The 23675-nt window shown below is 41.0% G+C and overlaps 1 protein-coding gene across 1 annotated transcript in view; it reads left to right on the top strand.

Annotated features, from left to right (window-relative positions):
* The window catches only part of Hs6st3 (heparan sulfate 6-O-sulfotransferase 3), a 733929-nt gene that overhangs the window by 89051 nt on the left and 621203 nt on the right, over positions 1-23675 (top strand). The gene's annotated exons all lie outside the window — the stretch shown is intronic.

Genomic DNA, 23675 nt, shown 5'->3' with positions numbered 1-23675 from the left:
AGAATAGTTCTCAGTCCTTAGTGCCCCGGAAGAGAGGTTGAGGCAGACACCAGCTCACTTCTGTTTTGTCAGTCACCTTTATATTGTTTTTATTTATGATAATGTCATGAACATCTCTGAGTATGCACGTCCTAGTTACTTTTCTTCTATCTTTGTGCAGAGACACCGTGACCCAGGAAACTTTTGGAGGAAAGAGTGTATTGGAGCTTATGGTTTCAGAGAATGAGTCTGTGGCCCCAGTGCAGGCACAATGGCTGCAGGCAGGCAGGCCGGGGACTTATCACCTAATATCCATCTAGAGCCGGGGAGGAGGGTTAGGCAGGGGGGGGGGAGGGTAAATGCGGGTTGGTGTTGGCTTTTGATTCCTTCAGGGTCACACCTCCTCCAACAATGCCACACTTTTTTGAGCCATCCTGGGGCCAATGTTATTCAGACTACCATAATGGTGTTACATGAGAAACAGCGTGCTCCAACCTAGCCGCAGCTGAAATCACTTCTCTAATGTTGGTGTTTATATTCCCGTAACATTGTATACCTATGTAAATGCTTATGTTCATCATCCTGATCGTGTCAATTAATCTGCACTGACTCTTAAGATGAATTTGTCGCTTATATCCTATCTTCGATTCCCCAGACTTCTATATAGATTGTTATTTTTGGATCTTCAGTTGGGGTTTCTAACCTTACTATAAATTGATTTTGTCTTCCCACTTTTGGATCAATTACTTACATATTATCAGGGTTGAAATATTTAAATCATCCTCTAAGCTGAATTTAAGTAGTCAAAAGCTGAAAACCAATAAATATGTACAATATTATGATGAAGAACTGTTATTTAGTTATTGAATCAGTTCTAGCACTTGACCCTTGAGTGGTCTATACACAGAATGGGGAGAAGCCTCTCAACGGCACTCAGGGTTTCTGCAACTCCTCTCCCTCTCTCCGTCCTCACCTCCCTCTTTCTGTCCTTCCATCCTTCATTCTCCTTCTCTTCCCTCCTGTCCTTCTCCCATCTCTTAAAAGTTCTGTATTAATTCACTTGGAATTTAAACCTTGGCTTTTAGATATTAAATGTATTTTCTTCCTTTCCTAGAGTTTCTAATAGTTGGCTTAATGCTTGTTGATGCAAAAGATATATCTCTTCTTTACCACTTCTTCTTGTTAAAAAAAATACAGCTTTATGCAATGGAATCTATTCTCATCTTGGGAACATTATTTTTGGGTCTGCACACCTGCTCTCCTGGAATGTTTTTCATGACTGCTGAGTTAGTTTCTTGGATCCTTATACTCCCTTTTCGGGGGACAATGCTTTGTATAATTGTTTTAAAAGAGACTGGCCTGTCTCTCTATTTCTGTATCTTTATTTTGCCATTGTATTTATTATGAAATTGAAATTTAAGGTTTGGGTGGGTAAAAATATAAAGCCTTCAACTAATTTTTCGAAGGCTCCATATACCACCCGTGTCATCTGATATCCTTTATAAGCCATATGATGCTGTCAGATTCTTTTCATTTTGTAACAGGTGTTCTCCTCTTTTTCATAGTGTTTTCATTTATTCAAACACTATGATTCTGTTTTCCTTCCGGTGAGTTACAGGATCTGAAGTTTCCCTGTCTTCTTGATGACCATATTTAAACTTTTGTATCTATTTTTTGATATAATTTGTGGAATTATTCTAATGTAGCCTTTTAGCCTTTCTAGTAGGCTAAAAGTTCACATTTTAATTTTACATCTCACATTTCTAGTCTTTTCAGTGCCCAGTGCCCCCTCGGTTCAGAGGATACGGGGAACTTCCCCTTCCTTTGGACTTAGTGTTTAATATCCTCCCACTGTCTGTGCTTGCTTTGTTTCTATTTTTAAATAATTTGGTGATTTTATTTTTCATTTTCATGTTCAGAGAAAGGATCTTGTACTTAAAAACTTTGACACAAGGAGGACTGGCCAAGTGAAAATACCAAGGACTGTTGCATTTGTGGGTGGAGCTTTGACTTAGGTATTGTGATTGTTACAGAGCCTGGGCTTGTGAGGATACACATGTACATTGTGACAAAGGACCGTTAGCAGTCTCATGGGAATTTCAGAACAATTACCTGGGTGAAGGAGATAGGTTGGGGGTTCAGGGTGTGAGAGTGGCCATGATGGACACTTTGGAACTGAGAATTGTCTCTCTAGAAGCAATGCTTATCCTTTCAGTCTGTAAATGTAGTTAGAATTAACTCTAGGTAGAATAAAGAATTTAAAATTAGTTCAGTTTTCAAGTAGGTAGCCAGGCCAGGTGTCTTTAAAGATTCAGGGAGGCCCCTTCTCTGGGATGAGGGCAACCTTTGAGTTCTGTGTTGATGTGCGAGTCTTCAGACATATCTCCCCCGGAGAAGGTTCGGCACCTCCACCACTTGTTGAAATGTCAAAAAGGAGGGGTTCCCTTGTGGTGCAGCTGCTTTGCTCCGGATCTTTAATGTACCCCAATAAATTGTCTGCACAGAGGCTCTCATGCTTTGCCTTGGGGTACATATCTTGGTGGTACCTCAGTAGGAAAGTGGGGAGTGCTCTTGGCAAGGACCTTCAGTAAATCTGCCTGGTTACCGTTCAAAAGATCAGCCTATGAAAAGGCTTTATTTGGAGTCATTTTTTTGTTTTTTTTGTTTTGTTTTCAGGCATCATGACCATTAGACATTCACGATGATGGCTTGGGACTTGCTATTTTTGACATCTTTATGGGTATAGTGTAGACAATAAGGAAGTTTGAACCCATTCAATGGTGGCGGGCACTTACGTCATGTGACTATTCCTGACGAAGTTACCGTGAACTTTTACGTCTTTTATTTAAATTACTAGAGGTTATTGACAATGTTTTGTATATAAAATGATGTTTTTAAAAAGCTGAATTATCCTTGTGTCGCGTAATCTTTGCTGGCGAAGGTGGACGTGATAATTGGTCACGTCCACCTTCGCCAGCAAAGATTACGCGACACAAGGAGTTTCTTCCTGTAATGGTTTATTCGGGAAACCTTGACTTAAGTTTATTCTTGTATTGGCGGCCCCGGCCCTCTCCCAGCCTGACCTTAAGTACCCTAGCTAGCCTCATTTGCCCCGGGAGATAACCAGCCGTATTCTCATAGGTGAACTCATTGAGTTCCTCATTAGCATGTAAGTGAGATAAGGAATGCAGCACACTGCGCATGTGTTCCAGTGATTTACTACCAGGGAGCAGCATGTGGCCAGCGCCATCTTGTAACAGAGAAGAACAAAGGGTGGCTCACTACAGAATTATACTGGTATTTGTCCAAATACTAAAAAATGGAGATGCTACGTTAAGGTCTTTCTCTGGAAGAAGTTTTATGAAAATGAACTGGATGGAGACTCTAATATACGTATATAGGCAATTTATAAATAACTCCAAATACAGGATTCTCTTATCAAGTCCTCTCTCTTTCTCTCTCTATCACTCTTTCTCTCTCTGTCTCTCTCTTTGTTTCTTGCTCTGCATGTGTGTGTGTGTGTGTGTCTGTGTGTGTACCTGTGTGGGAAGGTACTTGCAGAGGCCAGATCCCTTGGAGTTGGGATAATAGGTGGTTGTGAGATGTGGGTGTTAGGAAATGAACTTGGTCTTTGAGAAGAGCAGCAAGTATTGTTAATCACAGAGCTATCTTTCCAGCTCCCAAGTAGAGATTTGCATAGATTGGTAAGTGAGAAACTAGACTAAACAAACAAACAAACAAACAAACAGGTAAAAATGACTAGATTAAAGACGGGTGGATGGAAAGAGTTGAGTGTGAGTGTGTGTCCTGGGCAAAGAATGTTCATGACAGAAGCTGAGACTGTGCTTTTACTGGAACACGTCCTGTTAATGCTGGCAGTGCAATGAGACATTTCTGAAGGTTATTGTTAGGTCTGTGCTCTGTGAAAACAGCAGCAAACTGACCAATCAGTAACAAAATTTCCCATCCTCTCCATTGCCCCAAATAGTACCAATGTTTCTACTTTGCATTGAAGGTGCCAGTGGTGCCATTTTGCCATGCACCTCTAGTCCTCTTTCTTTTTTTTTTTTCCTAGTCACTTACATACACTCCATATTTACAACCTACAGACTCTGTACTTAGTGTTGGCTGCGCACTGTGATGACCTAGAAGGTATGGTTCCTACATCCATGGTATGAAGAATACTTTTTATGTGCTTGTTTTTGGTTTTCATTTTTTGTTTCATTTGTTTGGTGGGACACCGGCTGTCCTTGAATTCATGGTGCTTCTTCTATCTCAGTCTCTAGAGTGCTACAGTTTTGTACAACTGAGCTACTGCTTGCTACAGCGTGTTCAGAATATTGTATAAAAAGAGAAGTCAAAATTACAAGGGGTTGAGGATTTAGCTCATTGAGCACAATGCCCTGGGTTTGGGCTTCAGTGTATACATGTGGCACACAGACATCATGTTTGTTGCAGATATTAGCCGCACCCTCTTCTTCTTGGATTAGTGTATGGGAGTGACCAGTACATCAGACTCTTAGTGACTACAAAGTCACCATTACTTTGAATCTCCACATTAATACTCAACAGTGTCTTCCCTTGAATTAGAGTTCTGTGTCTGTCTCTTGCATTAGATTGTTGAACTTGAATCGTATATTAGGTTTTACTTTTCTACCGTCTCAATCTTTGTTTATATGTTATATATTACATATTTCTTGGCTTTTAAATTCTTTTAAAGTTTCTGAATACACAGATAAGCAGAGAGACAGACATGGGAACAAACTAACAATATTCCTTTGTTTGAAGATGACTACAGCCTTTATTTTTCTTTTCAGTGTGAATGTGTATGTGTGTGGTATGTTATGGTGTGTGTGTGTGTGTGTGTGTTTGCACAGTATACACATTGAGGTTCTATACTTACTATTACTATATTATTATTATCATTATTATCATTATTATTATTATTATTATTATTATTATTATTAATTTTGATAAAGGGTCTTCCATTGAACCTGCAACTTACCATTTTGGATAGATGTGCTAGTCAGGATGGCCCCTGGACCCACCTGCCCTTGTGTTGTCCCAATGCTGGCTTGGTGTGTATTGCCAACTTGGGATTTTCTGAGGTTGCTGGGGATGCAAATTCAGCTTCTTGTGCTCGTGCAGCCAGCATGCTGCCCCCCGGACAGTCTCCCTCAGGCTATCTCTTGATGTCTTCCTATTTTTCAGCTTTTCCTGTGAGGGCAGTGAAAACTATTTGTGTCTCTTCTCCAGGCCTAAGAATTATTAGAAGTCTTCCATCTTGATTACCAAAGTTTTGCTGTTTGTGCATTTGAAAAAATTAATAGATTGACTCATTAAATGTTATGGATTCCTGCTAAAAAGGCAGCACAAGAAACAAGAGAGGGTAAACGAATATTTATTAAAACACGTTGGCTGTTCTTAATGGTATCAATAGTATCCTGAAAGCAAGATGGTTTTATAGTGAATGTCTGACACGAAAACAGTAAGAATGAGTAAGGGCCTTCGCATGATTGGCTCCACGCAGAGTCCTGCACATGGAATACCTTAGTCGTCACAGCGGTTGTGTGAAATGAGTTCCTTCAGCATTTATTTTCCAGCAGCTTAAAGCTGAGGCTTTATTATTTTATAGCTGTAGACTGGTGAGTCCAAGATTTGAGCCAAGGACAGTTGTATAAAGTAACACACCTTTTTCCCTGCCCCCATCCCATGGAGATATTTTATAAACAGGTATAGGGATGAACGGCTATATTAGTCAGGAGTTACAGAGGTGCAATGAGCATTGTTTTAGCAAACAGTTGTATAAAATAGCATCCGCCTTAAAGGAATAATGCTAACACTCTGTTTTTGTGTGCATTTATTATTTATTCAGGGCTGGCTGGCTGAATTTGGGCTGTTAAACTGTTACTCCGCATGTAGTAGAGAAATGCTTCATTATCTCTTTCCATAAATTACTCAACATAATTGAATGTGACAATTTCACTTTCTGTAATATTTGGTCCTAGATTAGAAAGATGGTTCCTGCTCAGGATTCATGGTGTATCCTAGAACTTTTAAAAACTCACAGCTGTGGGAAACTTTGGAGGTGTATTTCCACACAAAAGGAGCAGTCGGACTTTGAACGTGTGCTCATTTAAATATTTCCTCCTGCAGGTTGTTTCCGTTGTCATGTTTCAGCTATTGAGTCATGCTCCTAAAATGTCAAGCACAATTATCAGACTTAGCAATGACTGGAAAAACTTTTCTACATATTTTCCCTAGGCTAGAAAGATTTTTTTTTTCTGCCTCATTTGAGCTCAATAGCTGGCAGCTTTTGGGGTTCGCTAGTTTTCCTCTGCCTCTACCCAGCCAGGTGCTGGCAGAGTGGCCATGTTTATAAGGCTAATCCTAGGAAGGTAAGATCTTACCCACTTCCTACTCCTCGCTCTCTCTGCATGCTTCTAAAACTATTCAACCTTGACTCTCCTTGAGGGTTCCTTGGCCTTAGAATAGCTAGAGCTGGCTAGAACCTCAATCCTATTAAAGCTATTTTTCTAGACTAAAGAGAACCCTGATTTATAACCCATGCCTTAGCCCTGGTTTGTTTCAGTGTATTTATTTTTGAACTGCAGGCTATTATAGGGTTTTTTAGTTGATGATTTGATGGTTTTATAAGGTGCTTATCTTTACTGATTGATGATTTGTAGGCCTGGGATTCCCAGTTATTAAAGCACATTCCACTATTCTGTCTTGCCTTACGTGCTCCATGAGCCAAAAGCAATGTTACTGGATGGGAAACTCCTGTCTGGAGACTGGTGGGGATGTCTGATAGCTCAGGTGGCTGCAGAGGTGTCAGCATCAGACTGAGTCCCTCATCCCGAGACAAGCCCCTGCCGCCCATCTAAGACACCTCGAATGAACTCTTCCTGTGAATTCATCCCTTTTGAAACTGTCATTTTAAACGCCCCCTTCATCTAGAATAATGCTAGACCCAGCAGTTCATTTTGACTTCCGGGGCACTGACTCCAGCAGTTACTAAGAGTATTCTGGGCCATAAAGGCAATGTCTTAATGATTTAAGACAAGAATCCTTTATTCCTAAAATAACTCTGCTCACTAATGTGATCAGCGGGGCTCAATTTCAGTCTGACAGAGGTTTCAAAATAGAACCTCACGAGGGAAAACTGTAATTAGACATTCTCGGGTAATATTCTGTTTGTGAAGCAGAATGTTAATGAAGAGAAGTATTGATTTTATTTTAGTTTCATTACCACTACATTTGATGCTGTACCTGCTTCAGGTGGCAACACAGCTTGTAAAAGTCTCTTCTTACTTTCCTCTTTCTTCTCCTTGAGTTCCTGTTGTAATAAAGATGGAATTAGGTTGGGAAGAGATGCTCCTTTTGATGAAGGGCTTGCCACAGAGACATGAGGACCTAAATTCAATCCCCAGGAGCCACACAAAAAATCCAGGCGTGGCGGCACGCACCTATGTCTTATTGCTGGGAAAGTAGAGACAGAGGTTCACTGGAGCTCAGCGGTTAGCCAATCTAGCCAGATCTGTGAGCTCTAGGTTCAGCAAAATATATATGGTGGAGTGTGAAACAGGAAGACACCAGATGTTGACATCTGGTTCCCTTATGTATGCACACACGTGCACACACTTGTATTACACAAACACAGCCGGAAACTAGAAAACTTAGAATTTTTTTTCGTGATCTGCAACAGACGTGATATCAAATCTAATATACTATGTTCAAGTACCCAAATAAGGTCCTTAACAAATTCTCCTGGTGCATCATTGAGAAGCAATGTCATCATCTCAATTTGATTCCAAAGGTGCTCTGATGAACCAGAGATGTGTGTAGTTAAGAATCAGGGCACACAGATTAGGAGAAGCATTGGCAGCCTCTCCCACTCCTAAATTATTATATTCCCTCTTAAAAGCTTCTGCAATTTTTTCCTTAAGCCAAACATTGGGGTATTAAGGATTTCTCTTTTGTGGAAGACAGCTGTTGTCAGTAGACCCCTCCTGCCTGCATTAAAGACTCATAGGATAGGAAAGGACCTGAATCCTGACTCCTGACCGCCCTAACAATGAGCACGGGACACAGCCCTGCTCTTTTTCTGTTACCAAATGTTGTGGATAATAACAATCATTTTGATAACCTTCATTTTCTTGGAAAATGATTGAATAGAAAACACAAGCCTGGAAATTACAGACTGCTGCGCTTGAGCCTGGGGGGAACTTAGCTTCTAAGTCGACATTTCTTCCACCATTGCTGTTGTCCGAGGTAGCTTCACATTTGGTGAGAGACACTGACCTGAGCTGTGTTAATTTGTGTGAGGCTCCCACCTCTATGCCAGTGACCTTGAGAGGCTTGAGTTATTCTGTGGATGGGTTTTGCTTTGCTCCATGAGTCTCAGAAGAAATTGCTGTGAGTCCATCGGCACGTTTTCCAGATCCCTTCCCACTCTGATTAGTATGGCTGTGCTGGTCTGGCATATCTGCTTTCTGAGCCTGGTCAGACTTTACCTTGGGCTCCATTACTCTTTCCATGGACATATCATAAAAATCTTTCCTTCTGAAGGCAATACTGACGCATCAGCCCAGGTGGATTTCAAGTATGTTACACTGAGCAAAATAAAATAAAAGGTAAACATTATGTGATTTCACTTATAGATATACTTTTTTATTTTAAAATTTTAATTGATTAATTGATTTTTTTTTACATCCCAAACACTCCCCCTCCCATCCTCCCACTCACAGAGTCTATTCCCCCACCCCCTTCTCCCCTGAGAGGATATTCTTTGAGTGATCAGTTATATGAACACAGGGCTGACAGGATAGCTCTGTGACAGGACTCTCACCTTGTGTGTATAAAGCCCAAGGTTCAATCACCATTACCATTCCCTGGAAGAAGAGGAAATCATTCATTTAAATTTTGTCCTGGGGAGATGGCTAAGTGGGTAAAAGGGCTTACTATAGAAGCCCCGAGTATGGCTGAGTGTATGGCTGAGTATAACTCATATAACTCATATAAAGTAGTGGCTAGATAAGAGGGTGAGGCGGGAGGAGCCCCAGCTATCCTGGTTACACAGTGGCAAAGACAGTCTGCCTAAAGCAGGGTAGAAAAGTGTAGACTGAAACCTGTCCTCTAGACTCTACATTTTTGCACAGGCATGTGTGTGTATCCATAAACTCAAGCACACACATGTGTATGCTCACACATTTCTAACACACACACACACACACACACACACACACACTTCAAGGAGATTGGTGGTTGCCAAGACTAGATGGGAGGAAGAAAAGGGGGCCTTGTTCGTTTAATGCACTTCGTACTTCAAACTCTGGAAATGAGTGGCTGTGAAGCCAACAAGCACTTGAATATGTCCAAACATGGTTAAAATGGAAAATTTGAAGCTAAGAAGATGGCTCAATAATTAAAGTGTTGAGACCCACATAATTGGGCCCCCCTATCACCTTGTAAATAAATGTCAGGAGAACATAGAGGCTCACCACTGTTTCTAATCTGAGATTGCAGAGACAGGGAACCACAAAGCAAGATGGCCAGGGAGACCAGTTATACAGGTGAACTTTGGGTTTGATTGAGAGACCCTGGCTCCCTGAATGAGGTGGAAGTGTGATTGAGGATGATTACCAACATCAATCTCTGTAGGCTCATGAGCACATATGTGTGGGAATATGTACCACACCCAATGTGCACCCCACATGTGGAAACAGGCCTACATGCATGTACACTATACATGCACATGAAGATGAATAAAAGATAAATTTATGTTATGTGTATTTTACTACATTCAGAAATAATTTGACAAAGTCTCTGATGATGCTTACATTTTCTTTTTCCTATCAAGATAGAGCCATCTTTTCTAGATATTAACTATAAAATTCAGTGGAGCCCTAAGTGCAGTCTGTATTCTCATTACCCCAGATATCTGAGTCTGCTGAGTGTTAGTGAGCCCCCTAAATACATTTCTACTGTGCTCCCTGCCTTCGCCTTTGTGTCCCAGAGTCAGGGTGTCATTCTCTTTACTCTGAACTCTGTGAGCCACGCTACACAGCTTTTCCCCAGCCTCCTCCTCTTCATTTTCTGACAGCCTGAGACAACTGTCCTCATTGGCTCCCTGGGCTGCCTGCCTTTCTCATCTCTGGGGTCTTCTTCAAAAGATTATGTCTTAAGAGGGCTTCTTTTACCATCTGTTTACATTTTTTAGGATTTTTGAAAATTTAAAAATAGCATGTACTATCTATACATATTTATGGGGTGCAAGTACAACATGTTAATTTCATATGTATATATGTGCACAAACATACACACACACACACATATATATGTATATATATATATATCATATATATATAAAACTCAAATCAGGGTATTCAGCGTCCACACCTTCTCAGCACTTATCATTTCTACGTGTTAAGTCTTTTTGTTCTAAAACATAAATTAATATTGTTGACTACAGTCATCTCATCATGCAGATCCTCAACCTCAGTGCCCACTGTCCAATGAGTGACTAGATAATGTGTTCTATGTCCTTGGTAAAATATTGTTCAGCTGTAACAAGGGGATCCTTCTGTCTGTGGCAGTGTGGATGAGTACAGGAGGATCTCATGTTAAGCAAAATAAGCCAGGCACCAGAGGAAAAGAAAACATTTCCCTCAGGTGTGCAAGCTAAAAGGACTGAGCTCTAATATGAGGTTAAATAACACAGATCCCTTTCTTCCATCTCTCACCCCTCTTGCTCTCATTTATGCTGATCTTACTAATCTACGTATATTGTATGACACTTTCATTGCATGCTATTCATGTTACTGGGTTATCAAAGAGGAATTTTAATCCAGCATCAGGGCTGTTCTGATCACATCCAAAGTCCTTCCAGATCTGTGTGATCTGGCTGGGATGTAGCTATGCCACACACCTTTAGTCCTTCTGGCTGGAATATGGACATATCCTTAGTAGACACCTTTAATCCTGAACAATGACTTCTAATTGAGGGGCAGAAAAAGTGAAAACAATTTGATTGAATGACTCAAAGATGGGATATGCTCAACTCTCAGGAGAAAAGCTACTGAAGAGCCACGCAGGAGAGTCAGCTCCATCAGGCCAGTTGAGGAGTTGAGATTAGGAATCAGTCAGCTGGGAGTCCTGCAGTGAGTGCTGTGCAGTGGAGCTGAGTTCCTTCATGAGTCCATGCAGCTCAGTGCAGGTCGGCAGAGGCTGTTGAAGCCAGGGAATAAGGAGCCTGAAGATCAGGACAAATTGCCAGAGTTAAGTCTGAAGCCAAGCAGAGCAGTTCAGTGAGAAGCTGAGGGAAGCCAGAATGAATCAGTCAGCTTGGAGAGAAATGTGAGCCAGAACAGCTGAGCTGAACCAGTCAGCCAGAGCTCAGAAAGAGATACAGAGTGGGCTTATTCACCAATAAACTTCCTAGATTACAATTATATCAGGCAAATAAAAGTTACTTTTACAGGCTATATTCATGTCTAAGGACTTCACCGTGCAATTATATAATGCACTTTGAATATCTCCCCATGTGCCCCCGAAACTTCCTCACTCCTCACTCCTGTTAGTATCCTTTGTTCTTCTAGACAGTTTTGTTTTTTGTTTTTTTAAAATTAGTCCCCCTTCTTCAGGAGAATTCAGGAGAATCCCAGCTCCACAAGGGCAGGGATCTCATTCTTGACATAAATATAGCATCCAGGCACAGAGCAGAGAACATGGGGGAATTCAGTAAATAAATGACCTAAACCATGATTTGATCTACTTTCCTCATTTTCAAACTTCAAAATAATTTCTTTCAATCTATCATAAATCTTTCATTGTGATCTTGTGGAACCACAGGTCTGAGGACACCATGGATTGTAGTTGAAATGGATGATATTTTCACTATGGGGTCCTAATAACTAATAATAAAAACAAAGAACTGTGTTTTAGAAAACATAGCCTAAGGTTAGCCAGTCTCCACCACAGAAGGCTCATTTGTCTGTTGTCTGAAAGTCTTTCCTGTGAAATTGGAATAATTATACTGATTCCACTCATTTCTGTGATGTTTTCTCCCTATATTCAGTAGAATTCTTTAACCTTTGTAGTATGTTTTCTTATTTATGCCTCTTATCAACTGGATCTAAGTTTCACAGAAGAGGAGCCTTATCTCCAGCTTCTAATGGTGAAGGGCTACGGTGGGCTCAGAAGCACCAGCTGTTGTATGTTGGCTATTTTGACTTTTGTATAATTCAGCTTCCTCACAGATCAGGGACAGAAAATGTTTCCAATATTCCAAATGTTAGAAAAGCAAACTCTGTGTCATTATAAATTTTAGCCATGGCATGATACACACACACACACACACACACACACACTCACACACTTTTCTCATATTGGTTTATCAAGTATCTTGGTGGATAAAACCCACAAACACATGTATTACACGCCATTTTTTGGGAGATTGCATGCCTCTCTATTATTAGGAGATGGAGGAAATGACGTTCTTGAAGTGATCTAGCTTTCTGAATTTAAATGTCTTTTTTTTCTGCTTACCTGTGGTTAACATGTTGTTTTGGTCATGGGAGAGTATTTATCATGTATTTATTCTTACGTACAGAATCCATCTGCTCTCCTCAAATTGAGTGGATGTGCTAAAAATGTACAGAGTAGTTCTAAGTAAAGTTATATATCATAAGCATGTGCTCATGCCTGTGTATAAACAGGTATATATACAAGTAAATGTATATTTGATGAGCACACATTTATTCATGCATCTAATGCATGAATATAGGTAGATTAATGGATATAGTATACACCTGTACACATAAATATGTTCATTTACATGGATATTTGCATATACATCTACACACATGCCTATATGTATGTATGCATATGTATGAGCATGTGCATGCATGTGTGAACATGTGCATGTGTGTATATGTGTGTGTGCATGTATGTGAGCATGCATGTGCATGTGTGTGCATATGTCTGAACATGTGTGTGTGTGTGTGTGTGTGCGCGTGTGCGTGTGCGTGTTTGTGTGTGTGTGTGTGTGTGTGTGTGTGTGTATAGTTTTACTTTCTCCCAGCGTAGATAGAGCTAGCCCCTTCCCTGCAGTTATCACAGCCTTTCATGGACAAATGAAACCAGACTGTGAAAATGGAAGGGGGCAGGGAGGAGTCTCAGATACACAAGTTTCTTCAACCACAGTTCACAGTGCATGCTCTGGGGAGGGTGGGCTCTTGGGATTTCATTAGAACTCCTCTCCTCTTCTCCTCTGCTGCATGAATTCAGGAGGAGGCTGCACTTGTGACTGAAGGAGCCCTGATCCTGCTTCAGCTGCTCTTCCTGCTCCAGAGCCGCACGGCACTGAGGCAAGCTTACACTGGATTCTGCATTATTATGCTCTTGGTGTCTGTTCTGTAGCTGGCCTTGAAATCTTGATGTGATTCAAAGTCTTGATATCTTTCCATGAAGGAATCCTTAGTTGTATGGGCCTAAAACACCCATGGACTGATAAAATGTGTCTAAAAATATCTCTTTCTACTAAGAGTTTTGAAAATTCAGGTAAATTATATGCATCCGGAGACTCCCTGGGCCAGTGTGTAAAACACTTGTCAGAGGGAAACTGTTCCCATCTCCCCGCTTCTGAACTCAATCCATTCTGCTAAAGGGTCGCCGCTTCCGGGTTGGCTTGTCAATTCTTTTTCCACTAGAAAACCCGAATAGCTAAATTCAGTGCAAATTTCTTTCCCCCCATTGATAACGATTACCTGTGAATGAGTCTATATCCACCAAGAATTCTTTTTTTTTTCTGTCAGTTTTTTCTAACATCCTAAATGTTGCATTAGTAAAGTGGTATTTGCTGTACACACTGATGTTTACAGTATATAGTTAAGGATATAGGTACACAACTGTTTTCTGGTTTATTTCCTCTTCTTTTAGAAGCACTGGGTTATGGTGGCAGTAAGGGGAGAAGACCTGCATTTTGAATGTCCAACTAGGGTGATCACTTAAAGACCATCACTTATCTACTATATAATGTTCTATCCTACTTAACCAGCCTTGGAGAATGTGACATAGTATAAAACCTAGAAGTACGGGCTATAATATAGTAGGTATAATTTCATAGTAGTCAAGATAACATTGAATTTTGGGCTTCACTACAATTTATATTTAATATCATCATTTTGAAATCAGAGTAGACTATCTGGGGAATTACGTAGAGCATCGGTTAAATTTCTTAACCTTCCCAAGCCTTTTTATTTATCAGTAACTTAGAGATAATGTATATGTTTCCTCATTTAGGTATTGTTATGCTCTGCAGGATATTTTATATACATGAATATTGAGTTGGATGGTAACTATCTTGTTATTTCTCAAAATGTCATCTCTCTTCCATTATTAGCTGTGAGTCATAGCAAAGTAATTTTAGACCATGTTCCATTTTTATCATTATAGTATTGAATATAGGCTTGCCATTGTGTTGAGGTGACAGCACTTTGGATATCTATTGTCCATAGTTGGAAGAGTTGCTTAACAACATGACTATGCATGGCTAGCTTACTTCCATGCTAATTAAAACCTTTTTCTTAATATACTGCCTCATACTTCATTTAATTTTTGATATCCACATTAAGACTGAATTTTTACAGCAAAGATACATAACTCTAGCCAGCAACAATAAGCTTTTAAATCCACATATTTATACTGTCCGTTTTTTGAGGCAGAAATCTGAATTAAGCAAGAGTGGTAATGAATACATTGCAGTTCACTTTTCTTCATCTACTGTTTCCTAGAAATAAAGTTTTATGGCTTTATCAAATCTATAGACTTGTAAAATAAACAAACATTGATTATTTTATCATCATCAATCTAATTTTAATGTTCCTTTATATTTAAATTAAAGCATTTAAAATAGGCATGAGTGGAGGTCAAATATAAAATGGCCGTGCTTAGGTCATGGGAGCTCTATCAGGGTTCAGAATAGTAGAATCCAATGGGATGCTATTTAATAATGAAATTAGATTCGTGAAAATTTTATTCACTCATTTTTTATTGGGCTAATTCCAACAGGGGGAAGTCAAGACCACAGGACTATTGTCTCTTACAGGGTTTGTGGATAGAGTCTGCCTGTGAGAGGCTTGTCTTATGGGTTGTGTATCTTTGCTCCCACCTCAGAGTATTCAGTGTCCTCTGAGTCAATGGACATTTCCCACAGTAATAGCCCTTACATTCCAGCAACTTATTCCAGGAAGTGTTTGCTGTCTGCATGCGTTACTTACTCTCTGATTGGCTATTGCTTTAGTTCTGGCCGCTGGGTGACTGTGGGTCTCATCCATATGTGGATGTTTTAGACTCCAGACCTGACTCAGGGTGGACCAGAAGCATGGCACTAGTTTTCCATCATGATTAAATCTGAGGCCTTTGGTGATATGCATCACATCTGTTCCCAGGCTATTGGCTGACAGAAATAATGTGGCTGGCCTCAGGGTTGGAATGGGGTAAGAAAGTAACAAAAAGTAACAGAGAGTAAATAGTAATGTACTCTGACTGAGGATTCCTGAATTTAACCACAGAAAACGGGAGAAATGACAGGATAAAATTCCATAATATATTGGGTAGGTGTGGCTCCCACAGATTCATGTCTTTAAATGCTTGGCCCATAGGGAGTGGCACTATTAGGAGATATGACCTTGTTGGAGGAAGTGTGTCACTGTGGGGGTGAGTTTGAGGTCTCCTATGTTCAAGCTATACCCAGTGTGGCACACAACACCCTTGCAAATCAAGATGTAGAACTCTCAGCTCCTTCTCCAACACTGAGTCTGCCAGTAGGCTTCCATGCCACCATGATGATAACAGACTGAACCTCCGAAATTGTTTCCCTTTGTAAGGGCTGTCTTGGTCAGGGTGACTCTTCACAGCAATAAAATCCTGAGACATGCCCTTAGTTTTCAGTCACTGAGCCAGGTAGTACAATCCATTTAAGAGATAAATGGTCCAAAGTTGATATCCAAATAGAAGCTACCTAGTATTCCACAGGATCGGATGTGTTTGCAAGTGACTGTCATGATTCATCTGCTCCTCTGTTAAGTATCTTTGGTGTCCACATTGCTCTGGTTTCTAGAAACTGATACCTTTCCATGTGCTCTGACAGGGTCTTCCTTCTCACTCCAGGCTTCCGAGGCCATCAGTGTGGTGCTGATGAAACCCATTCTCAGGCACAGACTCATTTTAACTGACTTCTGTGTGGATATCTGTAACTCTTATGCAATACCGAGCAGCAAAATTGAATTCCCCATGCCTCTAAAACCTACCTACCATCAATGAAAGTTATGTTTTAACAGAAGAAAGCCATTACAGAAAAGGGCAATCCATTAAAAAAATGCAGAGAAGTGACCGTGGGGTAGCCAGCCCCAGTGGATACGTCTACAGCACAGCTCCTGCGTTGAAGGATCAGGAAGAAGGGTGGGATTGTGGGTGGAAAGATTATAAGCTGCTGTGATATTGTATCTCCTAGAAATAACAGGAACTCATGATGCATCAACATGTGCCTGCCTAAACATCATCAGGTTCAACATGTAGTCAAAGAACCGAAGGCAGCTGAGGAATGCAGAGCGAGGGAGGATTAGTCCTTCCAGGGATGAGCCCCTAAGTGGTTATGAACTACCAAGTGGTCAGCCCCCGAATCATTTATGTATAATCATATTTATATATTGAACAGGCACACACACACACACACACACACACACACACACACACATACAAACACAGTGAGAGAGCGAGAAGATCCATGGTTGGGGTTGGAGGGAGGAAAGGGAAAAATGAGGAAATATTTTAATTTAGGCATTTATTTTACATGAAGGTAAAAAAAAATTCCCCACTGTGCCCATGTGTTCATTACTTATTGACATACTCCAGTGTTTATTGATTAATTTATGATTCAATAAATATTGATGTAGTATTTATTCGCTGGTTTCAGCTCAAGGTGTTAGCGATTCTACAATGAATAAAGCAAGTAGTATCACCAGCTTGTGCTACAGGAGTGGGTGACAGCAGGAAGCAGGTATTAAGCAGCAGAAAAGAAGCAAATGTAGTTAGAAGAAGTCCACAAAATGAAAACAACATAGCTATAGGGTGGCCACCTCTGAGGAGGTGGTGTTGGAGAGGGACCTGAATGACAAGAAGGAACCAGAGATGTAAAGATCTGGGGACTCTTCTGCCACCAGAAGCGGCTACGGAGGCATATGACATATGAAGGTGGGGGACAAGCTTATGGTGCGTCGGAATACTAAGAGGGCCATCTGGTTAGTGGTATGAAGCTAGCTAGCTGTGGTAGGCGGCAGCCAGCCAGTGCCCGGCCCGGGCAGCCGTAGCTTTTCAAGCTGGCAATAAACGCAGGCCCTGGGATGAGCGCATAGGAACGTGTGCCTGCCTCTGGTGCCTGTTTCCAATGCTCTACAGCGCTTCTGTGCTTTCCTCCTGTTTTCCAAGCTTCTCCTACATCTGGTGCTCCTGCTGTCCTCTATCCAGAAACTTTGTCTCTCAGAACCGCACCCCGCCAGCAGCAGCTCCCCGCCCACGCCCCCTCCCCTGGTCTCCTGCACTTCACCGCTGGCTGACTCCTCCCCAGTCTCCCTGCTCTGGTGTGGTTTTCTCACAAAGTTCCAAGCATCTCAGCACACATCTGGATTCTGCTGAGAAGCAGATTCTGGATGGTCTTTGCTCTCCGTTTCTCTATCAGAGTGGCTTCCACCTCCCTGATGGAGCAGTCGATCGGTACTTATTGCCTTGCACAGGTCCTTTGAGTTTAGCGTCCATTACATATTTCACTCACCTGTCTTCTGTGTGTGAGCTCCAGCTTATTCACTGTCTAATAATTTTATAACAATAGCACACACAATAGTGGATGTTTAAAATGGTATATGCTAATTGAATGAGTATGCTGTGTGTGTGTGTGTGTGTAGGTGTGAGGGGGGACTGGCCAAAGATATAAGAAAGGATTATCTAAATGCCGATTGTTTTGAAGATATCTATATTTACCACGGCACCATCCACAACAGCTGAGAAACAGAACCAAACGTGCTACTCATAAACAGATGAGTTGATAGGGGAAACTCTGCACCTTACTCAGTTGTGGGGAAAAATGGAATCATGACACTTGCAGGAAAATGGATGCAGCCAGAGATCAGACTCAACAAATAATAGGGACTCAGAAAGATGATTATTATACTATTTTCTCTCAGTGTTGATTCTCTCACTGTGTGTGTGTGTGTGTGTGTGTGTACACACGTGATGAAAGAGAAATAGGACCATGAAAAGGAGGAAGAAATGTTAAGGAATTGAGGAAAAAGAATAAAAGACAAAAAAGTGTTGGAATAGTTGTGACGAGAGTGTGAGTATACTGTTGGAAGAGGAAGGGTCTAACATGAGTGATTGAGCTGGGGAAAAACGAAGGACAGAGGGACAGGGGAGTTAATAACTACGAAGTTTAGTGTGAAAATGACATCACTCTTAATACTAAAAAAGAAAAACAAACAACCAACCCCCCAAAGCCAAATTTATAATAAAATCACAAAGTCCTTTGATTAAAGATCATATATTGACTCACATATTCAGGTACCAAGAGCTGTGAAGGATTGTTTCCCTATGAGTCCGTAAGTACCAGACAGATAAAGTTGCTATGCACAAGACTGATTTAAATGTGGGGTATAACATAAGCTATTCTGGAATCAGAAGTAGGTCTTGGCATTTACAAAGAAAAAGGTTTGTTTCTCCAACGTAGGGAACAAAGGCTCTTCCTATCTGCCTCAGAACATAGGGCTCTGGCTTGGCTCTCATTCTGTGGCACGGGCCGTGTGCCTTCCACTGTAAGTACGTCAACCACGGACTTGGGTTTACTTCTATTTCTGGAACTCCTGAGAAAAGAGCGTTGTAAAGGTTATTACTACTGAAATGCAGACTTGGATATTTTTTTAATCAAGGTGTTGTGGGGTCAATCAGATACAGTAGTAAAAAAATGAAATTATCGATAGTGATTTAGAATAGAAATATGTTCAGTCAGAAAGAAAATAAAGGTTAGAAATGGGGGAAAAAACCAGCAGAATGTGGGGCCAGTGTAAAGGATTACATTTCCTCGTGCTCTCTGAGAGGCTCAGGGGGTCTTGAGAGCCACCAGAGTGTCCAGAAGAGCGATTTATTCCTCTGGGCAGATGGCAGAAGTTCCAAGTTCACCCCTCTCTCAACTTTGGCTGTATCTACAGCAAGCCCTCCTGTAGGTTCTGCTAATGGTGTTGGCTCTAGGTTCTTGTTTAAATCCAAAGGGGACAAATGAAGGCTTCTATCGCCCAGACACTTCTTCAGAGGTTTTAGATTTGGTCTGGTAAAGCCAGTGGGTTTCCTGATCCTGTCCCATGACCGATGAATGTGCTTGCATGTATGTATGCATGTGTATGTATGTATGTATCTGTCTATCTATCTATCTATCTATCTATCTATCTATCTATATCTGTCTCTATCTATCTATCATCTATAATTGTCTCTATGTATCTATGTATCTATAACTGTCTCTCTCTCTCTTCTCTCTCCTCTCTCTCTATAAAATTATTAATTATTCTTTTGTGTCTGGCTGTTTTTCATGCACATATACCTGTGCAGTATGTGTGTGCCTGGTGCTTGTGGAGGTCAGAAGAGGGTGTTGGATTCTCTGGAACTGGATTTACAGACAGTCGTGAGCTGCCATCGGGGTACTGGGATTGAAACACTGGTCCTCTGGAAGCGCAGCAAATGCTCTTAGCTGCTGAGCCGTGTCTCCAGCTCCCAGGCTTGTGTTTTTATTTGTAGAGTAAAATCCGATGCTAAAGCTTAAGGAAATCAGAAGGGATGTTGCTTGGCAGTTGAGTTCCCTTCAGCCAGCACTCTCAGCTCCCACAGGACTCGTGATTCCCTTTGACTTGGAAATGCCATTAAGATGGCGCAGATGACTAAAACACAGGGAACGAATGGTTGAGCGAATGCAGAGAACGCGAAAGAGACCGGAACATTTCTTGGATGTTTCTAACAGAGTCGCGATGCAGAAAATGAGGAACTAGGGAAACAAAATTGCCAAGCTCTCCCAGAATGCCATTCGGTTACATGAGGTCAGGAACTGTGTGGGGGATGTGGCTTAAACATTTAGGCTCACGTTGAATATGCGCACATTCTCAAAAACTGGAAAAGGCATCAAAGACTAAAACAAAACACAACAAAAGCAAAAGCTGACCCACCCAGCATCCCCACATCTCGGAGCTGGCACTGGGTGTGGTAGGCATGAATGAGCAAGGTTCGAATGAACGGCGCATTGAGGGGCGGGCAGGGAGCGTCTATGGGATTTGTTTATGATCCTTCCTAGTCATCTTATTATTTTGGAAATTGAATACATTCTTTCAGGCCACTAGAGCTAATTAATACATCTGGTAATCTGCTGCTTCATTAAGTGAATTCCTTTAGGAGCTCAGGGAGCTTCAGGACCTGCATTCTAGGGAGAGTGATAGCTCCCAGTTTTCAGGAATGGGATCAAGAGTCATGAATTGTGGGACATTTACACAACTGGCAGACGCTTGGGTCGCAACATCCTGTAACCCTCTAATCTGCATACATATCTTAGTAAGAACTTCCCGAGTTCTCCCCAATACGTACCATACCTTGGTTTCTATCCTTTGATACAATTTCACAGACTCCAGCTGTTCCTCTGTGATCTTCACCTCATTTTGCACATAATATATAAAACCAAGAAAACACACACACACACACAACACACACACACAACACACACACACACACACACACACACACACACACACACACACAAATCTGCTTGAAGGGAATGAGTTGTTTTAAAACCTATTTGCCATGTAGCCAGACTGAAATGTCTTACATAAATTAGAATGCAGTTAAAGAAATTTGTTTGGAGAATGTAACTTGGGGATGCTTTTGGTAAGTTTTGTTAGTTTTAAATCCAAGGAAGTATGCACTTATCTGTTTTGAGATTTATCCTCATATTGATGTTGAGTTTATTTTACTCCAATTTTGTTGAGGTATAATTGACAAAGAAACTTGTATGTAGGACCAGCTCCATGACTCAGTGGGTAAAGGTGCTTGCTGACAAACCTGATGTGTGAGTTTGCTTCACAGAATTCACTTGGTGGAAGAAGATTGATTCTCACAAGTTGTCCTCTGGATACTAAATGCATACAGTGAAACACATGCACACACACAAAGACACGTACACACACACACACATATATATACATACACGTACATACAGCACACATATATACATGTACACACATGCACACACACATGCATATACACGCATGTACATACACGTATACACATACATATATACACATGCATATATACATGTACACATGTACAGCACACATATACACATATATACACACAGACACACATGCACACGCATGCACATATACGCATGCACACACATGCACACACCACACACTAAATTATTTTAAAAGCATTAAAGTTCATGTAATTAATGTGTACAGTGCAATGCCTCGATTCAGTACATACCCTGAGATTATTGCCAATTGGTACTAATTCACATGCCCATCACCTAACCTACTTACCATTTGTGTGCATGGAGTATATGCCCTGTCCAACCAGTTTAAATGTACAATACAGTATTGGTAACTTTAGTCATCAGAAACAGAAATTGTTTACTTCAGAACCAAAAGTTTATTTCCGGCATGAATGTGGGAGTGGCCAACACCCCCTCAGGGGCAAGGAGCTACAGCGGTGATGGCTGCTGCAGGAGTCAGTTCTGTTCCAGGGGTATTGCTCCTGGTTCACTGCGTATTTGCTGGAGGGTGGCTTTGCACTGACACACATACCGGAGGCACTAAGTAGACTCAGGGGTTTAAAATCAGAGAATAATGAAACTGGGAAGGAGAAGTCGGGGCAGATGGTGGGTATGAGAAGACTTGGAGGGGAGAGAGTGGGGTGATTTGATCAAAGTGCATTGGATGATGGATTAATTGTTGGGTAGTAAGGAAAGACAGCATGAGAAAAAGGGAGGGAAGGGAGGGAGAAAGGAAGAAAGAAAGAAAGAAAGAAAGAAAGAAAGAAAAGGAGGGAGGAAAGAAAGGAAAGAAGGAAGTAAGGATGAAAGAAAAGGAGGGAGAAAGGAAAGAGAAGGAGGAAGGAAGGATCTTAGTTTTTCACCAGATACTGTTTTATTCTGTTCCTATGAGCTTACTTTTAGATTTATCATCTTATTTTTTAATTTCCTTTAGCCTCTCTTATAACAGTTATCTGTCATTCCTATTAGGTAAATTGATCCCATTTCCAGACTTTAATTAACGTTTTGCTATTGACTAGACTTAGAGGTCATGTGCTGCCCATGGAATTAATGTGAATATTATGTTCAATGGTTATTCTGAAATGCAATTTTATTGATTCCAGATACCAAACCCTTCCTTCTTTCAAGAGAGCAATACATTGGAGGTGAAAACGAGGCTTTTACTATTAGTAGCTCAACATTTGTCTGCTAGTTTCAAGGATTTTCTTTTTCGAAATGTCAAAACTAAAAAAGGAAACAAAAATAGCATTAACAGACCCACGTAAGAAATTAGATTATTTGAGGATGTCATGTTAGAAGATGGAACTTTTTTCCCCCAGATTTCCCTGCCTCCTGAAAATAGCAATGAGTAACAGAAAAAAAAATCTTTAATGCCATCTTTGAGCTCTCTGCTTGGTGGAAAGAACTATGGTATAGCTTGAAGGTTGAAGAGAGAGAGGAGAGGAACGCTCTTTGCAGGAATGTTTTATCTTTTTCAGAGCATCGTCCTGCCTCCGTGCATAAGTACACTCCCAGTGGCGAGCTCGCTCCATCTCCGCAGCTCTACATATCTTCAAGCGTGCTCATAAATTATGTCAGGAGGAACTACGATCTTGTCTTGAATAACAGCAAACAGCATCACACACTGGGCCCTAGAGCTTGCTGTAAAACGTGGTCCCGGGTGGTCACACTGCACTTTGTCTTTTAGGACAATAAGATTTCATAGGAGTTCTCCATGATGGTGGTCCTCACCACACTTTCAGGGTTATTTGCTGTCAAGCTGATCCCTGAGAAGCATCACCTAGCTATTTCTATTTCTGTAAATTGTCACCTGCCTTCTTCCTGCAGATGTTCACAGACGCTGTAAAGTACCTTTTCCCTCTTATGCCTCAGTTCCTTCCTTTGCCAAGCTATGATACTATTGTATTGTCCATTTAAGTTATTATAGGTGTAAGTAAAATAAAATACCCAGGGTATCTCAAGCAGTGCCTGCCACATAGCAAAAGGTAACACTAGATAAATGCTAATGTAAATCTTATGTTCTCCCGTGAGGTCTTGAAATTATAAATCCTAGGAACTAGATGACTTCTTTTCTTCTAGATCCATTTTTGCTTGTGTCTTTTCTATGGAGGCATGGTGTAATTTTGTGCTGTTTTAGTGTATTCCTGGGAATACAGGTGCGCCTGAAAATGAGTTAGTTTGAAATGTCCTGCTGTGTTTGTACGTTGGTGGTTTCCTCTGCGGTGTCTAGGAAAGATGTTTGTACTGGTTACCACAGCATTCCTGGGAAACTGCCTCCCTCCCACTCTGCTGTCCAATCTTCTTTGGTCCTGACCACATTCATCACTTTATTATCTTCTAG

The sequence above is a fragment of the Apodemus sylvaticus genome, chromosome 8 (assembly GCF_947179515.1).
Source record: "Apodemus sylvaticus chromosome 8, mApoSyl1.1, whole genome shotgun sequence".
NCBI lineage: Eukaryota > Metazoa > Chordata > Mammalia > Rodentia > Muridae > Apodemus > Apodemus sylvaticus.
Note: the sequence above shows the minus strand (reverse complement) of the source record. Positions and strands in the feature narration are given on the sequence as shown.